This window comes from Tympanuchus pallidicinctus, unplaced genomic scaffold, assembly GCF_026119805.1.
Source record: "Tympanuchus pallidicinctus isolate F22 unplaced genomic scaffold, pur_lepc_1.0 scaffold6, whole genome shotgun sequence".
In the NCBI taxonomy this organism is placed as follows: domain Eukaryota; kingdom Metazoa; phylum Chordata; class Aves; order Galliformes; family Phasianidae; genus Tympanuchus; species Tympanuchus pallidicinctus.
This window is the reverse complement of record NW_026294780.1, coordinates 26,583,194-26,605,759: the sequence shown is the minus strand read 5'-3', so window position 1 is coordinate 26,605,759 and position 22,566 is coordinate 26,583,194. Positions and strand designations below refer to the sequence as shown.

General features: G+C 34.1%; 1 protein-coding gene across 2 annotated transcripts in view; it reads left to right on the top strand.

The window, feature by feature from the left end:
- LOC128071565 (uncharacterized) overlaps positions 1-22,566 on the top strand; it is a 591,148-nt gene that overhangs the window by 2,345 nt on the left and 566,237 nt on the right. The window contains exon 1 of one of the 2 annotated variants that reach the window (XM_052664427.1): positions 21,254-21,354. The exons of the other annotated variant lie outside the window; for it this stretch is intronic. The gene's annotated coding sequence lies outside the window, so the exon portion shown is untranslated. Of the gene's footprint in view, positions 1-21,253; positions 21,355-22,566 lie in introns of those variants that run through there. 2 annotated transcript variants of the gene reach the window in all.

Sequence of the window (22,566 nt, the reverse complement as noted above, 5' to 3'; positions counted from 1 at the left end):
TAAAAAAGTGCTTTCTGATGTCCAGATAGAACATCTTGTGTTCTAGTTTGTGTTCAATGACTAATGCAGCACTTAAATAGCATAATAAATATTCTTATAGTTATGTTTAGAAAACAAGACAAACTTTCCCCCTCGCCTCCCTACCCCCCCAAAAAACAAACAAACAAACAAACAACAACAAAACAGTGAAAACAAAAGTTTTAGGTTAACAATTTTGACATATTTCAAAATTAGATCTTATTTTTTTCTGTTACTGTTGGCATGGATGGTTCAAACATGCTGATTAAGTCTTTATTTGGCAATAGAACAAATATAGCATTCTTCTACCACGAGCGCATTTGCACTATAAAATTTTATTAGTTATCATTTCCAAGTCTTTCTGAGATTTCATTTATTCTTTTAAATAATGTGTTTGCTGTAAAAAGAGTATTATTATTCATTTCCAAAAAGTTTTGTTTTTCTTTTTTAGTTGATTAATAAGTAATTGTATCCACATTGTCGTTGTCTGAGCTCCAAGATACGATTTTGAAAGTATCATCCTACTATTCTGGAATCAAAGTTGGCTAGCATAATATTCCCGTTTTCTGGCAAACAGAGATAGTTGAAAATAACAAAACAAAACAAAAAAGAAAAAACAAAACTCCACACCATGTTAAGAATTTATGTAATCACTTTCAACAGATCTGAAAGACTAAAAAAGCATCTAGCTTTTATTGACATCAAAGACTGTAATAATTATTCAGTTAAGGCTTTTTATGACAGCCAGGGAGAGAATGCTCCTTTTCCATGTATCATGCTATATCACTACATATTGTCTTCTTCTTTCAGTTATCATCAAAAATAAAAAAGTTGTATTTTTCCAAATTAAATTTAATTTAAATTTAATTTCTGAGCATTTGTATGAATTGTTGATATCTATGAGTTGTTGATACTTTTTTTTTTTTTTTTTTTTTTTACTTAAACCCATCTTCTAAACTGCTTGAAAATCTACAAGTAGGCATTAGCATCAAAACAAATAAGAATATTTCCTTCTTTATACAAATTGTTAAGATTAAAAATCAAAAGATCCAGAAAAATCTTTCAGTTTGGCAATGAATAACCAGTAACTTCTCCCAGATCATAGCTGTTCTATCAATTATGCATACATCTGCCAACATTTTTGAAGGGAGAGTGATCCTACTTGAACAGAGTTGTTGGACCATATGACCTCTGAAAGTCCCTTCCAACTTCAATCGTTCTGTGATTATGTGATTTCCCTGCCACAGAACAGAGCATTTGTTCCTGTGATGGGTTAGACTTAGCCAAAAGCCAAATACATACTAATACCCACCCAAGTACATACTAATTCTCAGATAGGTATGGGGAAAAAATATCATGAGAAAGGTCATAAGTCAAGATAAAGACAGTCAGTAAGTTCCAAGACAGACTTGAACTGGGGAGGAAATATGTTATTTTTCATTTAAAATAGATTCTGGTAGCACAGGTGACTGGAGAAGAAGGAGGACATACATAACCATTGTTTCTCTTCTATTCTTTGTCTTGCTTGTCTGCTCTGTAGATGCTCTTCTACAGTCTACTGTTCTTCAGGAGAAGATATACACCAGGACAGGGTTTCAAGGAGCTGCAGTTCATCTGGGAAATATCCATCTGCTCCAACCTGAGTCCTCCATGAGTGTAGTGGTCATTCTCATGATCTTCATACATCTGCAGTTCAGACAAACTGAAAAAAAAAAGTTCAGATCATGATCACGACCACTGAAGTGGGCTGCAGAGAATATCTGTTTCGGTGTCATGAGCATATTCTACTTCTCCTCTGAGCTTTGTGCCCCCTTAGTTACTTTTCATTCTTTTATTTGTATTTTTATTTATTTATTTATTTTTTTCATATAGAATTGTTAGAGCTGAAAGGAACCCTTAAAAGTCACCATGGACATCTACAGCTAGATCAGGTTAACTTGTTTCAAAGTCTCTGAACTAACATGAATTAGGCCCATGTTGCTTACAGGTGCTGAGAAAATAAGGCTAAGGAATCCACTCATTCTGAAAAATAATAACGTAATTTGAACAGTATTTACATGAACAGTGTTACTTCTGTGAGCATTTTCTGGCTTTACCTTGTAAATTAAGTCAGTTCCTGAAAAATAAATATATGACAATCCAATATTATTACTAGTTTTTACATCTTCATAAATACATATTTTTTTGTAATACAGCATATTTTCTGCACTGTTGAACTACATTCATCCTAATGGGATATGCTTCTTTTGGATTTATACATTTACTTGAGTGGGTGGCTTGCTTGCTTGTAAAAGAGTTTTGTGAATCAGGAAGCAGGAAAATCTCATATCCACAAAAATGTGTTAACAGAAAAATTGTTAATTTTCAAGCATAACCATCAGTAGCTATTCAGGGATGTGCTTTATCAGTGGTGGAACTGTGAACAGTTTGTTGCTCTGCGGTGAGGCACTTTGCCTCCCTGGAATGAAAAGCAGCTTCAGGAGCCAGAACATCAGCTGGTGTGAACACATGAATGATGCTGAAGTTATTTATTCTGCTTCCCAATGTTCCCTTTTATTCTTTATTCAGTGGTGTGAGTCATCATACTCACACAAACATAGCATAGCTAATGTTATTAAGATGCTTTCTGCAAACGTGGAGAGCCCTCCCTATTCTCTTTGAGATTCCTTTCATTCTGTGTCTGTGTGGTGTATTGCCCTTCCTTACATGTTTCCTCTAGGCTGCTAGGCTCAGCTATGTCTTGCAGTGTTATCTATGTCCTATATCCATTGTGGAGTAGCCCCTGACCTTTCCTCATAGAGGTGACCTCAGAGCTTCACCTTTGCCATCATTTTGACTCAGTTGCGGTCCATATTGTTCCATAGAATAGAATAGAACTTTACATGAAGAAGAGATCTTTACATCTAAAATTTGAATCGATCTTATTTACATACAAAATCTTAATTCACTACTTTCTGTTTCTGCCAGAACGGCATTGCAAGTGGGTTGGTGTTATGAGTTCAAGTCCTGAAAATAGTATGATAGTGCACATAGTATAGCACTCTGACAGCTGAGAGACTTATTTAGACCTTATTATGATCACTTTCATTATACCATACAGTCACCCTATTTTTGTAGGAAGGGAAGAACAAATCTTTTTATGTCACGTTCAAATTTTCAGTTCTTTAGATAGTGGACATTTTTGGGTTAAAAATGTATGCAGTATGTATGTTTGTTTCCTAAAACTAAATCATACACATAGCTTTATTAAGCTAAAACCAAATAAAAAGGAAAATGTACCACAACTGTCAAAACTGTCTTAATTTGTAGGATTGTACTTGAATACTGAGTCAGAGACTCCATATTTAGAAAACTGTAAAGAATAATGAAAAAAAATACATACTGCATTACTGTTCATGCAGAACTAAGGAGAAGTAAAGGCTCTCTGCAGTTTTCACTTCACTGAATTTTATGTTTCACATTTGATTCATTGGAAGTGCTTTGGCAAGTCCCGTTCAAAGAACTGCCTTCAATCACTTCAAACAGGAAAGTTCCTCCAGCCCAAAGGCCCTTGACATTTCACAGGGGCAGTATACTAGCTGAGTTTTCTGCCACCACTAATCTCCACATCTCTTACTGAATGATTTGTAAAGAGTGAGAGAAAACAGATTACACATCCTGGCTTAATGGATGGACATAGTTTACCCATTTCATAGATTTGTCAAAGGGACAAGCAGAGGACAGCTTTAAAATAAATCGTCAGGCCTCAAGTATAAAACTTACACTACCTCAGCATAACAAAGAAACACAAACTGAATCTTCTCAGAGTGCTGAATTTTTAGGAATAAAACTTCAAGAATGTAAGTTTTAATTTAACACATTACTTAAAATCATTAAAATGTAAGGCCCACTTGGGAAATTGCTGTAGTTTCTTTATCTGTCCAATTCCATACAGATCAGCCTGCAGTACTGGGACTTCACAGTTGCATAAAGAGAATTTACTTTGTTTTCAGGTTTATCCAATCTTTGTAACAGGCAAATAAGGCCAGTGCTTGCTAAAAGTAATTTTTTCACTAAGCCTATGTCTCTTATGAAAGATCTCAACTTCAAGCATTAAACAGTGTATAGAGGTGCAGGGTGGGGAAAGAGGAGGAATAAACAATCAAAAAAACAACAACAACAACAACAAAATATGAGCTATTTTGGAATTTTTTGTTTTAATATATTTATTACTACTGTTACAATAAAAGCTTCTTAATACTATTATTATTAAAAAGTTATTTACACTTTAACCAAAAAGGACTTCTACTAAGTATATTTCATCAAATAATGAACAAAATAAGTAAAGAAAAAAGTCTCTACAGTGTGTGGTCAGTGAGCTCCAGATGGGGTCCTAGGTCAGAGTTCTTTGCTTCAACAAAAATTTCCAAACTCGTATGGCTAAAATTTCATTTTCAAAGGTCTTAGGAATAAATATATTTATTTCAAAAGTTTAGGTCTACTGCAGTGTCAACGGTTTATGGGCTGGTTCAGCTCAGTTCTGTGACTAGCAGGGTGGAGGGATTTCACAAAATCCATGCCTCTGGAAAAAGGGAAACAGGGGACCCCAAAATAATTAAAAACAGCAACAACAATCTGAGGAGAAACAAACTAATTTACTAAATATAGTATTGGAATGCAAGATAACTATGATATAACGTAAGATAACACTATGATATAATTAATTAGAATTGAAGCCAATCAATCAAATATAATGAGAGTGTGTCTGAAAGGTGGAAAGGCCTCACTATAAAGCTGAGGTGAGATGCGCAGTCCAGTTGAGCAGCAGGGAGGAGAGCCTGACGAAGAAGAGTGCATCAGGTGACCTTGCCAGGAGTTATATCTCCTCTCTGACCGCAAAGCCCTCTGGGGTATGTAGTTCTTCTTCTCTTCCAGACAGATGCCTGGAACTGGAGCATCAACACCTTAACTCCCTGTTGCATTGCCTCCTACGGTACTGACCTAAAACCAGGCCAGGACCAAATGACTGCATGCACACACCAATATGATGAACAGCAAAATGGCGTTTATTACACGTGAACTCTAGCTTATATAACCTATGTGCTTCGTCTACGCCCCTAAGGGCACGTGCCACACATCAATCATAGAGCAGGGAGAGGGTCTATCGCGTCACATCCCGTGGGGGGGTCTTGCAGTTGCTGACAACACTTCCAGTGCACTACGTGATGTTACAATTTGGAATACTGATAACCAAAAATCATAAAACCATGACATGCAGGAACTTTCAAAGACCTACAGAAGATTTTAGGAAGAAAATCCATTGAACCTGTATTTAATTGAAAAGTAGGTAATTTGAATTCAATCTTAGCAAGAGTAAGTTAATACATTTGATATATATTTTTATAAAATCTGAACACTAATACTTAAAGGAATGGCAGTAATTGAAAATTAAAGATTAAGAAAACATAGTTAATATTGGAAGCTTCACATTTTTTTGAAGATTATGGCAGTGAAGACAGAAAGGGAAGATGAACACTCCAGAAATTAAAGATATATTGCTGAAAATCATTTGCAAAGTCTTATGTAAGTAAAATTAATAGTTCATCTCAACTTTCAACTTACAGTCTTGCCTGATCTTTGCATTCCTTTAATTCTGAGCACTTTCTGTTCAGTTTATGTTTTGTGTAACATCCATTGCTACACAAATTTTGCCATTTATTATTGTACAGTTTTATTTCTATTACATTTCTCATTCCTGCTGCAAAATATTTATTTTTTCATTGTATTTAGATTTTTCTTGTTATTTTTACTATTTCTCATTAGTTTGCTTTTCTAAAGAAGCATGACTTATACTATATACTTTTTGAGCAGTCTATGTGCCTCAAATCACTAACTTTGGAATTTGATGGCTCATTAACCAAAACTGATCTAACTTTAGATGTCTTCTTGATACTGCATTTTCCAATTGGTTTGGGAAAGTTGAGGGCAGAAATCCAAATCCATGTATGTCAAATGAAAAGCTTTCACAAATGAACCTCATTCTGAGAAGGAGTAGCCAAAGACTGGTGCTACTGCCGGCCAGCCCATTGTACATTGTAACTTGCCTTCCCAAGCATGTGAGGAATGTGCATGGCAGCTCTAAACATTAGTAAGAAGAGAATATATGTCAGTGATCTGTAGGAAATCGAGTGGCTACTTTAGTTTCCTCACTCATCAGCTTTTCTCTCCTCTTCCTTACTTACCCCTGAAGTTAAGCTGAGCCAAAAACTTAAACTCTGCAAAAAGCTGTTACAGTGTTCTAGCTGTTGGATTCATTCCTGACATATGTGATCATTTTAATACAGTCGAACAGGTTAGGAGACAGAGCTCCATTCCTCTATTTTGAACAGGATATATTCTCAACTATTGAATGCTTTTAGAGAATGAATAGTCCTGAATTATTATATAGGAGAAGCCACGACACTAGTCCAGTTTCTTAAAACAGGAATATTTATATTTCTGTGTTTTTATTGTACTACAAGCAACTTAATATGGTGTTTACTTCAATTTACTATTAGTGATTAATATTACTGATTCCAAACAATTAAACAAAGCCTCAAAACTGATTTAGATTAGAAATGTAGAATTTCTAAGTCATCTGTTGCAACAGTTGAAGTACAGCAGTACGAGAATGTTCATGTGCTAGGCATGCTATACATGCACATAAATGCTTCAAGGTGCTATTTGACTAAAGCATATGCAGCATAAGAAGTAGCTAGCAAGAACTCCAGGAAACAATATATTCTATAAATTCAGAAACTTATAAATTCAATGAAGAATAAAAATAAGAAAGAACAAGGAACGGTTAACCAAGAAGTAAACAGGAATGGGACATCTATTAAGGGAATTAGAAGCATTGGATAGGCTGTAAACCCCAGAGTACTCAGAGAGGAAATGGAAAATTTGCACCACAAAGTAGGAAATTGTTGTGTCTCTCTGATCCGGAGTTCCTTTGTTTTCTTAATGTTGTCTACTATAGCAAAAGTGTAGAAAAAAATGCTGATTCATAGTGAATTCTGCCTGAGCCTGGACACAAGGATTTCTCACAGACTCAACTGAGATACAGACAACTTTGTCTGGATAGATGTGAAAGAACTGGCGAAGTTTCAAGTCAACAGAAAAGGAGCCACTGATTTTAGGTGTCAATGTTGTTCTCTTCCAAAGAGATGGAGTTAGAAAAAAAATGCGATTACAATTTTGACTGCTAGAAGAGAATTTAAGAGAAAATTATATGTAGTTTGGTGATGTTTACAGCCTTTAGTGCTCCTTTCTTTCTTACCATGTTTCCCAAAAAAATTATGTGATGTCAGTATAATTTGAACAGAGACCACTAGATCTATTTAAAAAATGAGGATGTTCTTGTCAAACAACATTGAAAGCCAAGGAATTGATAACAAAGAGCAGAAAGTGTAATATGTGAAGAAATTATTTCTCAGTTGATTATTAATTCACAATTTTATTTATTTATTTTTTTTATTTTTATTTTATTTGAATTCTGAGCACTTTCTCTAAAATTCCTACTCTTCCCATCCTCATTTCACAACTCTGCAATAACCAACATTCTATTTTTCCTATCCTGTTTTCTCATAATCTAAACCCTACTATAATGTAAGTGTCTACAAGACTGCATTCATTTACTTCTTAGCCTCATGTTGTTATTGAGTTTACTGCCCACAGTTCCAAATCAAATAAATATATATTTTTTAAGTTTGTGGTTTTGATATTCTACTTGATTGTGAGATGATCACTGTCAAAAAGTTCTTCATCATAATAAGATTGATGAAAGTGTCAAGAATGAGAACTGCTTTAATTTACTTCTTTTATAACTGTGAAGACCAATACTCTTCCCTAAACTGTGTATTTGTGTTTAATTTATTTACACTTAAATCTGAATGCATATTTTTAGTTGGCATAAATTTCAAACATTTGTCAAGCTCTGATTTGTGAAAACACTTTTGATACCAGCTTCCTAGAGTAGAAACAATGTTATCTGATTCTTGCCAAGAACTCATAAGTAGTGTAGAAAAATTACTGCATGAACAACAAGTAAGTTAAAGATATATATTATTTAATTGCAAGTGAATATGTATTTTGTATTTAAAAATTAATATGGATTTTAATACAAAACAAAACAGACAAAAAAAGCCTTTTGATTACACTGCCACCAGCTAAACAAAGTTCTCATTTTATCTCTGGCAACAAAGACAACTACTACCATCACTAAATTACATGCCTACAGTTTGTAAAATGCTAATTCCTATACTCTTTAAAACATCGGCTCTTTAAAAAGAGAGTCATTTTCCTCTTCATAGATCAAAAGAGCAGGAAATAACATATTGAATTTCAAATATCTTTCAACATGAATGTGAGTAATAAGTCATGAAGTAACAGCTTTATTGAGTTGCTGTTATTATAATTACACTGTTTACACATTGAACTGAATTGCCTCCTATGTAATTCCATCAAAACAACTATAGCTGAATCTAGTTTCCTTGCAGACTCAAAACTAGCCAAAGATCCTTTAAATGATGTTTTCCAACTGTCGCTTAGTCTATAAAGAAATTAGGAAAAAACTACACCGCAGTTTAGCTAGAAACTTATATGCCACTTTGGCAAGTGCAGGAGACACTGAGAACTAAGACATTCTTCTTGTCAATAAGCACTGAGACAACGGGGGGATTGAGAGCAGAGATCATTGTATAATGATCTCACCATGATCATAGTTTAAATTTTTGGGTTTTGTATGCCTGAAAGAGAACACTTCTGCCTAAGAAACAATTTCAGAGAGCAATATTTTTGAATAAGATAGATTATATAAGCTCTGCCCTTTTATTTTTTATTGTATTTTATTTTATTTTTCCTTAAAACTTTACTCTCAAAACCACAGAAATAAACTGTAATGTGAGTAGTCTGTCACATGAACACTGAATCACAATCTACAGAAATACTGTTCTGTCATTTGACAAACTAACTGAGAATCTTAGCTACATTTTAATTAAAGTTTGGGAATTTATCAATTTATCAAGCTGTTTTTTCACTTGCTTAGTAAATACATTTTTAAATTGAGATTTCCAGAATGTAAAAGTGACTTACTTTCAGATTTACTTTCCTTTTCTGCAATTAGACTGTAGAAAATCCTCTTTTGTACTTGTAGGAGAAAAAAAAAAAAAAAAGTATATATATATATATGTTGCAACGTAGTCCTTGGTTTGTAATGACGTTGCTATTATTTGTCTACTTTTTATTTTTTTAAATCCTTTTTTAATCATCTTTCTCATTGTCTGTCATGAGTTGTTGATTTTGTAGCTATGGAGTTGTAAAACATCGTTATGTAAATGTTTCCTTATCTTCGAAAGAATCAGACCTCTGCTAAGAACTCAGGCACTACTGTGCACTACTCTGCAGATCTGAGACAGGATTTGACAGGATCTCAGACAGGATTTGAATGCTTGATATCTGTCCTTTGGGAAGTTTGACTACCTTGAATTGAGACATTAGGTTTGATTTCTCTTGAACTTGATTTAAAAAATGACATAGAGCAGCTCTTCAATAAAGTTATGTCTGGTAGTGCTTGCCTAGGAAAATTCTACTCTAAATTCCTTAAGTTTTGCAGTGCAAAGTTTGCCAGCCTTCATATGCAGCCATGGTGGGAAAGAGAATCATATCTAATCATTTGAGTTGGAAGGAAACTTTAAACATCATCTAGTCCAACTCTCCTGCAATGGACAGGAACGTGTACATCTAGATCAGGTTATTCAGAACTTGGTCCAGACTTATCTTGAATGTCTCTGAGGATGGGGCATCCACTACCTCTCAGAGAAACATGTTGCAATCCCTCACCACCCTCACTGTAAAAAATGCTTTCCTTATATCCAATCTAAATCTCAGCTCTTTTTCTTTGAAACAATTTCCCATTCTCCTATCAAACAGAACAGAGTTTAAACATCCTGTTGAGCAGGTCTGCACAACAGGCTGTGCTGAATCCAGCAATCAGATTTCTCATGCAAGGCATGGACTTCAACTGCTGAAGGCTGAGAAATGCATGTTACTCTGTTGAAATTATTCTTGAGGCTAAAAGCCATGTTTCAGGCATTGTTCAAAAGTTTACTACATTTAAAATCAAGAGGAGAAAGGATGTCATAAGAAGGCAGATCTTCAGCCTTGCTCAACTCATTATTTTACTTTTTTTGACTCACTCTTTAGAAACTGAATAGCTTGAGATGGAGAAAAATGACTGTTGGCAACTAATTTAGTTTGATCTTTCTAGTCCTTATTAGCGCTACAGTTCCTTGCTTGACAGGGTAACAAGCAACTTATATTCTCCCTTAATTCATTCGAAGTCATGTTTGCCTTAGAGACATTTATGTGAAGTGAGTGAGCTGGGAAAAAAAAAAGACTTTTTTCCCTTTGTATAAGAGAATAAAGCTATGGTGTTTACTCTGGTGCGGCCTATCCCCCTTATAGATTTTAAAAGAAAAGAATAATATGTCAAATTCATCTGGAAGAGTCAGCCAAATCAGATAATTGCCATAAAATCTACTTTCAGGGCCTGATTTTTTTTTTACCATTAGCAGTTCTTAAGCTACTCATTTAAAAAAAAAAACACACTACTGAGAGGAAAATAAAAAGTCAAATTGAACTCTGTTGTTTTGACAGTTACCACTAGAGTTGTAATTACATCCTCAGAGAACATCATTATTTAGATTTTTTGCATTAATAGATGTTAGGCAGAATTATTAAGAATTTGCATTAATTAACATCAAGCTTTTTAACATTTTTAATATATGACTGTGGAAAGAGAGAGAAGGCCAGGATTTGATGGCTTAATTTATTTTGGGCATATGGGAAGTGAACAGATTTAAAAATGGCAAAAGCAGTACAGGAAGTATGAGGGCTGCTCCAAAAATAATGCCTTCTATTTTCCTGTGTTCACCCATTATGTCACAGATGGATGTTGGTTGTGTGATGGTACAGGATGAACCTTCTTGTCAATACTTCATTAACTGCCATGTGACAGATGGCAGCACAAGGGCAGTGTGACAAAGTAGCATCTGATGTGGAAGTGCCTTTGAGTCAAAGATTTGTAAATGAAAATTTCACCCACTGACATTAATAGACATGCTGAACATTGATGAAGACAACAGCATGGATGTGAGCACAGTGAGGCAGTGGGTGGTACATTTCAATAGTGATAACAGCAACACTGGATCACCTCCATTGGTGCAGATTTTTATGAGTGTGGTATGTGGGATTGTGTTCATTGCCAATGAAAAAGCATAATTGATGGTGATGACTTTGATGGGAAATGATGGTGTTGAAAAATAGTGTTTTGTAGCTGAAAATTTGTTTTAGCAAATATTGTTATTGTGCTCTTTTTATCTGTTGTAGTTTCCATGGAAATAAATAGCAGACATTATTTTTTGAGAAACCTATGTAATTAAGCATAACATCATGCCAATCTATAACAAGGTACAGGCATGACCATAACAGGATGCATCATGTGGAGTTGTTAAAAGCAAAGTTTGTCGTATATATTTTAACAAAGAAAATTATTACTGATTGAGCTGCATGCTCACAAAAAGTAGATATTTGAATATGAACATTTCAATTAATTTTCCAGTGTTTCTTCCTAAACTGACAATTTTCTTGAAAAATGTGGAATTCCACAGATGAATAAAAGAACAGGGATTTGGATCAGATCTCTGATTCAGAAGACATAAAAGGGAGATGAGTACAAATGTAGAAAAGCAGAAGGGAATAATGAGGTTTAGCATCTTCTCCGAAAATATCAGTATTATTGATCAAACAGTGTGTGCCTTCCTGTTGACAAAATTTCTCCCCTTTGCACTTCCTTCCTTCCTGCCTGCCTTCTTGCCTTCCTGCCTTCCTGTTTCCTTGCCTTCTTGCCTTCATTCCTCCCTCCCTCCCTCTTCTTTCCTTCCTTTCCAAAATTCCAAGCCCTGAAGTTCTCTGAAAAACAAACTTTACATGAGAACTATAATAAAATTGAAGAATCAGGTCCAAATAAAGAAATACATGGAATATATAATATTCAAGGTACTCTACATATTCCTACTGATTGTTATAAGTGAAAGTAATTTATTGAATAATTTTGCTCTAACTTATATTTCATAGTACTGAATTACGATATGCTAAGTTACAGTTTTATTTTTCTAGAGGATTAGGTACCATAAAATGTAAAAATTCTACATCTTTGTTATTTTGACTATTTTATGATAAAAAGCTTACTATTCTCTTCCCTTCAGAGCTTCCTGCCTCCCAAAATCTTCAAAAAAAGCTTTTTTTTTTTTTTCTTTTTTTTTTTGGTAAGTGCATCCTAAAGCATCAAGTGCTGTGTAAAGATACTCTGACATATTCTTCTGAAGTGTAAGAACTCATTCATATTTCAGAAATTTGTCACTGAAAAATTACTTGAAAACAATAATAAACTTTAACCTTTGATCTTTCTTTGCTGATGAAAAGCTTTTTCTTTATGGCCTATCTACAAACAAGGCTTGTACTGACCATTGTACAATATGTCTGCCTTATTAGTGTGATTTAATGGTGGCCTGAGGTTTCCTTTTATTCTCAGCTCTGCTCTTTATTCATTTTACCCAGAGGTCAGTAGCTGTTCAAACCTCCAGGAACTGCTGAAAACATATTCACATTTTCTTTTAAACCAGCTGCAGAGTCTGAGACAAATGACCCTAATATTCAATTCCTTATCAGTGAAGATCTGTAAAACTAATTTTCAAGCATACATTAATGGAATGAAAGAAAATTTCACAGAAAATTTTGTAAGCTTTAGAATAGAAATGGACATTGTTCAAAAAGATAAATGATAATTTATATGAAGATGAATTAATAATAACAGTAATATGAAGTAGGACTGGCTGATTTAATTACAGACATAGAGAGGCTACTGAAAAAGTTATCTACTTTTTTCCAAAGAATTGTGTTCAATATTTTAAAATGTTTTGTTTGTTTGTTTTTTCTATTTATTTAATATATTTATATATATATAAATATAATTAATCAATTAATTATATATATAATATATAATATCTATTTTAATACATTTAAATATATCTATTTTTTTCCTTTATATTGGGAATGGGAGACTGAGTGAAAAAATCTGGTGAACTTGTTTTTAAAAATGTAAAGATTAATGGAAAGTAACTAATGGCCTTACTTTTATATTAAAAGCAAATAATTAAAAATTATTTTTCTTGAGTTACACATAGGAGCTGATTTTATATAGTGGTGGAAAATGTCTTTGTAATAATGAACTTCACCATACAGTTATATAAACCACATAAATCATAATTTCTCATGCAAATCACAAGAAAGAGTTTTTATCATTATCCCTTCACTGTCAAATTCACCACTGTACTCTGGATCACGTAAGATTACATGTTTTACTTACAGCTGTGAAAGGTCAGGCTAAATAGCACTGAGACAGAATTCTCCAGTCTTGAAACTATGTAGAAAGCTGCCTAATTCAGGATTGTAGTTTTCATTTCTAAGATAGAATAGAGCTCAAAGATGAATAAGTAAGAATATCTATTCCTACCAAGTAGAAGTCTTCTGAAAAGCAGTAAAAGTTCATGTTCTGAGGGCTCTGAACACGAGTGACTTGTCCCTTTGCATATGTTTCTAAGAAAACCTCCATCAAAGTTTCTCTAGCCACAACATTTGTAATATTTACTAATCCTTCTTATAATGCTCTACATGAGCTTTCTCAGAGTATGCTTAACAGATCAGTTCAGTTAGGACAGTGCTACATCAATAGATGTCATTGCTTTCCAGGGCTATACAATAGCAGCCACACAGTAGCTTGTGCTACTGTATTATACACAGTATTATACACACAGCATGAAAAAAGCTGAAATCTATTGCTTTTATTCAGTATGTCATCTGTGATTCTTAATGTCTAATGCCAGAATAGCAGATTTGGTAGAAAATAAAAATTAAAATAAAAAATAAAAGCACCAGAGAAATACCAGTGGCATTTTCAGCATTGTATTATTTGCTTTTAATCAGCGACTGAAATTAATTTATCGTTATTGTTAAGTACCTAAGGTGTGTTTACACCTTCAATCTTGCCCCTTGAGGATCTGCATGACAGAATCATAAACCACACAGAGACAAGCTGTGACATTCACGACATACAGAGAATGAATTGTCTTGTTGGTCTCACAAATAGAGTGACTGAGAACTGCAATTGGAATCTGATCAAACTTCATTTCTATTCTACTTTTTACACCAAATGCCTCAGCTAGAAATTCACATTGTACTATGATAGAAGATACTTACTCAAAATGTAAAGAAACAATCATTTAAGAATTAAAACTGAAAGAAGAAGAAATTCACTATTTATTTTTCTATTTTTGCATATCAATTTGAACTATGTAAAAGTCTTGTTCAGCTCACATTAAGTGCTCTGTCACTAAGCTTAATATACTGCTTGCTGAAACAATATGAAATACTTGAAATTATGTTAAAATCTATTATGAGGAAAGACCAAATTGAATAAAAATACTTTGTAGTTATGTTTTGCTTCTATTGAGTAAAGCTTCACACCTTCTTGCTTTTCTCATAATAGTGTCCAGTTCCTTATAGATCTGAAGTTTAGTGAGGTAATCTCAGCTATTATTAAAGGTGAGAGATTGTATGAATTTCACCATCAACTGCAAAGAAAGTTGTCTTTGCATGCATGTTAATACCAAAATGTAACTTTAAATTGGACTTAGGGAGACTTTCGCCTTCAGCATAGTCTAACAGTGGTGGCTAAGCAGACTGTAGCTATCAGTGAATGTAAGGAGGGTACCAGCATAACTGTGTTTGTGTGTCATCTATTATAAAATGAAAAATGTGATTTCCTGACTAGCTGTGATTTGATAATGTCAAGGTTAGTATTTAGGCTCAGGCTCAGCATGATCTGATGATCCAATAAAAAGATTAAATTCAACAGCTTTGCTCTACAGCAACTTGCTATTAATGAGGACTCTGTCTTATGTGGAGAAAAAGGTATCACCATACAGTTCTCAGTGATGAAGTTTATCTCTGTAGACATATCTTTGTAACTTTGTGATTTTGATCATTCTTCGTGCAGAAGTCTGTGTTATTCTTCACATCCCAGCATAATTTGATTTTCAGACAAAGTTACATGCATAATTACAGAAGAAATAAATGTGCAATATATTTATATAGATAAATACAATATTTAGATGTGCAAATAATAATGAAATATGTAAAGAAGAAAATTAATGTTTACTTAATACTAAAAATGAGTAAAAACTATTAAATTATGTCAAAGATTAAAGTCTATAATATTAATTTAAGGATTAACAAGTTAGCATAAAAATGTACATTAAGCACAGTACTTCTTAAAATGGCATATTGTAAATTAATATTTGTCTGCCATTATAAATTCCTTAATTCTTAGAATCATTTCTTTAATAATTAACATCCTCAATTTAGGGAAAACACAATGTATGCCCATTTATAACAAAGGAATTTATTCAAAACTAGCATTGACACACACGATAGACATAAGGACATACCATACATATGACATATATGAGAGATATAAAGACAAAATGCAAATTTATGGATGAAAAAGAACGTTGCTCTAGAAGTGATGAATCATATGCATCATTCTTATTACATACTGAAAAATATTTAGTTGTCTTCTTTTTAAAATGGTCTTGATTTGTCTGAAGCAAGTATATACTCCAGTGCATTTTCTGTTTTTTAGTCAATCAATTCTGTGACTATCATCCTACAAACAATTATCAGTGCCCTATGAGATTAATCAAAATTAACAAAATGCATTCTTGAATGATTTCAGTTAATTAAAGCAGGCAGAAACTTGGATGAGAGGATGAAGTGCCATAATAGGTACTCAAAATGCTCAGTATCCTGGAATAAAATTGCTTTGATCTTTTTGAAAAGTTATAAAAAAAGAAATTAATATCAACAGCTAGATAATAGCATGGGTTGTTTTTTTCTTTTTCTTCTTTTCTTTTTTTTACTTTTTCAATTTTCATATTTTGCCTAGTAGATTATAGTCCATTAAATCAATTTAGGATTATTAACAAAAAGTTTATTTCCTTGTCAATTAAGCAGAATTTCACAGATGGTCCAAATAAGTATATAAATATGGACTAAACATAACAAAATTTATTCTAGACAAGTTATTTTTGTGAAGTAAATTACTTCCCTTATAGGCTCATATGTCAAATATATAAGGGAAAGAAGAGTTGTCAGTTGTTTTTCTTTACTTCCAAAGTGCATAATATAGTTTCTTATTTATAGAACAGAATAAATACAGTTAGTCATCTGGAAAGCTAGTTTTATATTTTACTTGGTTTTATCTGATGTTATTGTGACAGCTCAGAGATAAGGGGGAAAAGTGCTCTGTACATGGACTGTACAGTAAACTAAGAGCCCAGATGACGGTGCCTCTCACTCCTATCTGATCACAGCAGAATAAAAATGTATTCCTTCATTCCAGTTGAGACATACTAAAAGAAAATGAACGGCATGAATTTAGTATTTAAACATGTTTACCTACACACATTGCTTTTGAAGCACTTTGTTTGCTCATTTTGAACAGTTTGTTTTATGGTGATGAATAGTAGATAAAATGTTATGGATGTACTTGCATATATAAAATATCAGTGCACAAAACATTTTGCTGTGCTTTCTTAGGTTTCTTGGACATTTTCAGCCATGCAGACCACATGTTACCATAAATAATCATTTTGATAGTTTTCTATTTTGCTTCTTAAGAGAAAAACAAAACAAAACAAAGCAAAACAAACACTGAAACTGAAAAAGCTCATAAATATGCGAAGAAAACTAATTTATATACATAAATGGATGCCTTAAGAACTTCAGGTGATTTTGGTCTATCGCTGGTTTTAAGCTGAAAGGCTGAGATTTCTATTTCAGGCAGAACTGAGCAGATGTTGAATTACTGACCTGCTCATGACCCCATTCAGATCTCGTGAATTCCAGATCAGACTAAGAAGAACTAACCACCTAACCACTTTTCAGTATAATTGCTCCCATATCTGAGATTATCTGCAGATTCCTTCCCATTGAGGTGAAACCAGACAACAATTATCAAGACAAAATTAAGAGCAGTTGCATAGTTAGACATAGTATTCAGCTTCATATTCAGACCCCTAAGCATAAACATTGGTGAAGAATAATTCTGCATGTGACTTAACAAGCTAATATTTCATTAGATTTGATGAAAATTTGTTGAACTGTTGTCTCCCTGTATACTTAATTAAAATAAATTATTGTAACCCTATCCTTCCCAAATCACCCCTGGTAGAAATTTTTAGCTCTTATTTTAGGAATCTGTACATCTGAAGAACTCTAAAATATAAATTTCTAAATAAGACAATTTTGAAATAATCAGCTCATTAGTTTGTAGTCTTAGCAACTCAGGAGCTCATACTGTATTGGAGTAACAAGCATATTCATGCAGAGCAGTAAGAAGAGTCAGACTGTCCCCACCATATCTGCTAATATTGAATAAGCTTTGTTTTTGGGAGCCTACAAGAATTTTTGCTTCAGTATATGCACAGTTTGTAGAAGATATATGCTTTTTAAATGCAAATTAAAAAACACTAGTTAGAAAATGTGTTACTAAACCTCTGTATCATCCAATACAGTTTCAATACTGAAAATATTTATTTATTTATTTATTTAAATAAATAAATAAAATAATTTATTTAAATATTTATTTACCTCCTAGGACAAAGATTTATCACTTGCTTGATGATCCTGATTTGTCTGTGAAGAGAAACAAGTCATTGTACCTCAGAGAAAGCATATCTTCAAGACTTACCATGGGACTGTGACTTTCAAATGTGTATGTCAAGTCCTCATACAAATGCGTTATGGTACTCCTTGCTGGAACTGAAGCTCAGCATTTAAATAAACACCAGAAGTAAAACTTCAAATTTTCAGCAGAAACTGGACCAATCAAATTTTTCTATTTTATACTATTTCTGAACATTGTCAGATTTGCATTTCTATTAGTATTCTTTGCTGCCATCACTGAATGTTCTTCTTGCTGTTAATGGAAATTGCTTTCAGTTTTTATTAGCATTCCCTTTCTGTTTCCTGAATCTGAAAAGAAGTTTCTAGGTTTCTTTTGTTAAGACAGAGGTTATTCAGGAAATTTTTTTATGGATCAGAAGACTTTGAAAACTAGCCTGTGCTGTATTTGCTGCAGGGCCAGTGAGGTGAGATTTTGTGCAGCTGAAATAAAATCAGGTTTCATGAGAGCTGAATCATTAAGCCCTCAGAGTTTCTCTGGAGAACATTTACAGAAAACTTTTTTCCTCAAATCCTATGTTTTATATACTTGATACTGAAAGTTTTATTTTATTTCCTGTGGAAATCAAGGTCAATGTGAATATTTCTTTTTTAATAAGTTCGGAATGTGACAGACCCTGGAAGATAGTTCTTCAGTGTCCTCTAAAACCCTCCAGGGAATGCCATAGAAGCCAAGGGAAAGACAAAATCATTGAAATAAAAATGATTTTTTTTTTTTCTGAATATTTTTCTGCTCCTTAAAGATAAATCATTGTTTTTTCTTTTATTGTTTAATGAGAGACATACAGCAATGTCATACATTTCTTGCTTAATTTATTCAATTCAAATAAATACTACTTTTACTTTCAGATGATTTAAACCTGATTATGTTTATGCATTTTCACCTGGTCTACAGAAAAGAGTATTATTTGTCACTAATAATAAGATCTCAATTTTGACTAATTGACTCAATTTTGATTAAATTACTCATGAGTCCAAGGTCTAAGATGTGATTTTGGACAATGACTCTAAATTGAATTTTTATACCACAAGTAAGGATTTCCTCACAGAGTCTCTGTTTACTCAACTTGAAGAAAGAACCTTACACTATCAGACAAGAAGAAGAAAGCAAACTGTCAAATACATCAAATGATTGTAAAAATAATTAGATTTTGACCCTTTCAATGAAATATCTTGCTATAGTGACTGTTGTTAAATGCCTTGTATACCTTATAACAATAATTAGAATTTTATAAAGTAAAATAAGCACCATATAGAATAATGCAAATAATGAAAAAAAAAAAAAAAAAAAAAAAAAAAAAGTGTGTATTTTGAACAAGACAGGAGGATATAAGCTTAAGGAAAATAGATAAAATTTATTGAGGGAACAGTGAAAAAGTAAAAACGTTTATCTATCTATCTATCTATCTATCTATCTATCTATCTATCTATCTCTCTATCTCTCTATCTAGTGTAAATAGGTGTAGGAAATGAAAGTATTCAAGGCTTTCTTAAACCAGAATCTCTTTCCCCCTTTTTTTTTTTTTTTTTTTCTTCTTTCTGTTCCCATTTTAGAGGTTAGCATTTAAAAATATCAGCACAATTATAACTTTTGAGAGATTTTTATTAATAAGGTGATTATTAAAGTTTTGATTAGCAAATTGCTATTCAATAAAAATAACTCTGGTTTCAGAGCTTATTTTGATTATCATTTCTGTGTCATAAGTGTCTAAATGGCAGGGTAATAATGGCGTGTTTATATATATATATAATAATATACGTGTTTATTTTAAGATTCCCCCTAACACGTAGGCATAGCCTGTAAACTGTAATTTAGATCTTCATTAGTCTGCCTGCTGCAAAAGTTTTAGTACCTCATTATTTCGAATTTATCCATCAGAAGAGTAGTGTAATTAGGAACTCAAATTACGGCTCTCTTGATCAGTTATGCATAGTGTGCGTGAAAGAACTTTTTCATGGGGATCTCTTGCTCTGACTACATGATACTTTGACTGCACAAATTTATTGTAATGGTATCCCTTCCATTTCTAATGCAAATGTTAAATAAATCCCTCAGTTAGAGTTACAAAGTTTTGTATTTAATTGTACTCAGCTTTTATGTAGGTAGCTGACCTTGTGAGATGGAAGAGAATGAACCACACACAACTAGAGGAACAAACACGAACTGGATAATCACAGATCTTTCTACACAGGATTTTATAACTTATATCCAACCAAGAATTTCCCTGAAATAAATTATAAAGCATGGAATATTTTTAACATACAGAGATTATTAAAACAGCTTAGTAGAAGCATTAATGTAAAATGGCCCATTTTTGCCTCCATAATAAAAAATTCACATAGAAATTGTAAAACATGCTTATAGAGTTTTGCGGTTAATTAGAAAAAAATACTGTATTTCTTTATTTTCAGTTTATGCAGAGACTTTTAACTCCTTTTAACACAGATTTAACATCCCAACTGTTTACTATTAGTTTACTTGTTTACCACACGTAGATTATTTTGTGTGTGTAATTATGTTGTTACAATATTATTAATCTTATCTTATCCAAATGTTGTGCTAACAATATTCAGCAACATTTTATGTTAGAGTATTGATCCGTGAACAAAGTCCAAACTAAGTCTCTAAATCTGCCATTGTTTGTGTCTATAGCTTACCACTGAAGACTTGCGTTACTGATCCTTGTGCAAGAAAAATATGAAACAATCTCCACAACTACAGGCTAAAAGTTTTTCCAGTAGATTTTATTCCAGTCATGCACAGACCTGTGCATTCCTGGTGCATTAGGAATGTGTTCATGGAATCACAGAATCATAGAATCATAGGGGTTGGAAGGGACCTTCAGATATCATGGAGTCCAACCCCCCTGCCAAAGCAGGTTCCCTACACCAGGTTGTACAAGTAGGTGTCCAGGCGGGTCTTGAACATCTCCACAGAAGGAGACACCACAGCCTCCCTGGGCAGCCTGTTCCAGTGCTCTGTCACCCTCACCATAAAGAAGTTCTTGCACACATTTTTTGCGGAATTTCCTGTGCTGCAGTTTCTGGCCATTTCCCCTTGTCCTGTCTCCACACACTGCTGAAAAGTACCGTACCCGTACCTTAGATATTTATAGACCTGGATCAGATCCCCTCTCAATCTTCTTTTCTCAAGGCTAAATAGACCTAGTTCACTTTAGCCTTTCTTCATAGGGGAGTGCTCCAGGCCCTTCACCATCTTTGTGGCCCTCTGCTGGACTCTTTCCAAGAGATCCTTGTCTTTTTTGTATTGGGGTCCCAGAACTGGACACAGTACTCCAGATGAGGCCTTACCAGGGCAGAGTAGAGGGGGAGGATCACCTCCCTCGACCTGCTGGACACGCTTTTTTTAACGCACCCTAGAATGCCATTGGCCTTTTTGGCCACAAGGGCACACTGCTGGCTCATGGCCAACCTGTTGTCCACCAGGACACCCAGGTCCCTCTCCTCAGAGCTCCACTCCAGCAGGTCATCCCCCAATCAGGTCTCGACCAGACTCTGCACCACCAATGACAACCCTCTGTGCTCTGCCAGTCAGCCAGTTCTCAATCCACCTCATTTCCACTCATCTATCCCACACTTCCTGAACTTTGTTGTGAGGATGTCGTGGGAAATAGTATCAAATGCTTTGCTGAAATCAAGGTAGACGACATCCACTGCTCTCCCCCCATCCATCCAGCCAGTGACAACATCGTAGAAGACTAACATGTTGGTCAAGCATGACCTCCCCGTGGTGATCCCATGCTGACTACTCCTGATAATCTCCTTTCTTCCAGTTGTCTGGAGATGGCATCCAGCATAAGCTGTTCCATCACCTTTCCAGGGACAGAGGTGAGGCTGACTGGCCTGTAATTACCTGGATCTTCCTTCTTGCCCTTTCTGAAGACCTGAGTGACATTGGCTATCCTCCAGTCTTCAGGCACCTCCCCCATTCTCTAAGACCTCTCCAAGATGATAGAGAGCAGTTCAGCAATCACCTCTGCCAGCTCCCTCAGCACCCGTGGATGAATCCCATTAGGTCCCAAGGATTTGCGAACATTGGTGTTGCCTAGGTGCTCTTGGACTGCCTCTTGGACTTCCCTGACTAAAGGGAAGTCTTCCATTCCCCAGATCCTCTCACTAACCTCCAGAGTCTGGGATTCCTGAGGGAGAATTTTTTCACTGAAGACAGAAGCAAAGAAGGCATTTAATATCTCCACCTTCTCAGCATTCCCCATTACCAGAACACCCCCTCACTTAGTAGGAGAGCCACATTCTCCCTAGTCTTCCTTTTACTGTTAACATACTTAAAATCTGAGTAAGAGTACTCTGTTTCTTTAGTCAGTCTTTTATATTAAATCTGTTGAAATCTCAGCTCAAATTGTGGAATGAGAAGAATCGGTCAAATAGTAGATATACTTGTTTATATTTTGATTAAGTAACTGACTGAATTTCCTATTCGTGACAAATGCACTTCAGTGTACCAAAGTAAATGTGCCAGTTGACAGTATTTAAATTTATATCACATGTTATCAAAGTGTTGCCTGGAAAACAAGATTTGCTGCAGATTTTTAACTATAAAAATTACAGTTTTTTATTTAAAAGACCATGAAAAAGCTTGTTCTTTTCTTAATTATAGCTTAGAGAGTTCCCTCTGGGCCTGAAACAGTA